Below are 364 nucleotides of genomic sequence, written 5' to 3' on the forward strand. Positions count from 1 at the left end.
CCAGTGTAAATTAGACACCTAATGCTAAAACCAATTATTTTTGTCGGTTATTTCGGCTATTGGCCAAAACACAGAAACTAGTTTCAATTTATACATCTAATATTGGATCCTTTACCCATAAGTACCTTCTGAATTACGGTTTGTTGCCTGTAAAACAATTCCAATTACTTAGTGCAGAAGAAATCCATGATAAAACAGTAGACTTGATAATTTGCAGTCGGCATACCAGTCCTTTCACAGAACAATTGTTTGCTCAAATTACAGTATACTTGATAATTTGTACTCTACATACCAGTTCTTTCATAGAACAACTGTTTGCAAGTCATGAATGCAGATTCTTGTGAGTGACTTAATAGTACAGCCT

Source organism: Penaeus monodon, chromosome 19 (assembly GCF_015228065.2).
Source record: "Penaeus monodon isolate SGIC_2016 chromosome 19, NSTDA_Pmon_1, whole genome shotgun sequence".
NCBI lineage: Eukaryota > Metazoa > Arthropoda > Malacostraca > Decapoda > Penaeidae > Penaeus > Penaeus monodon.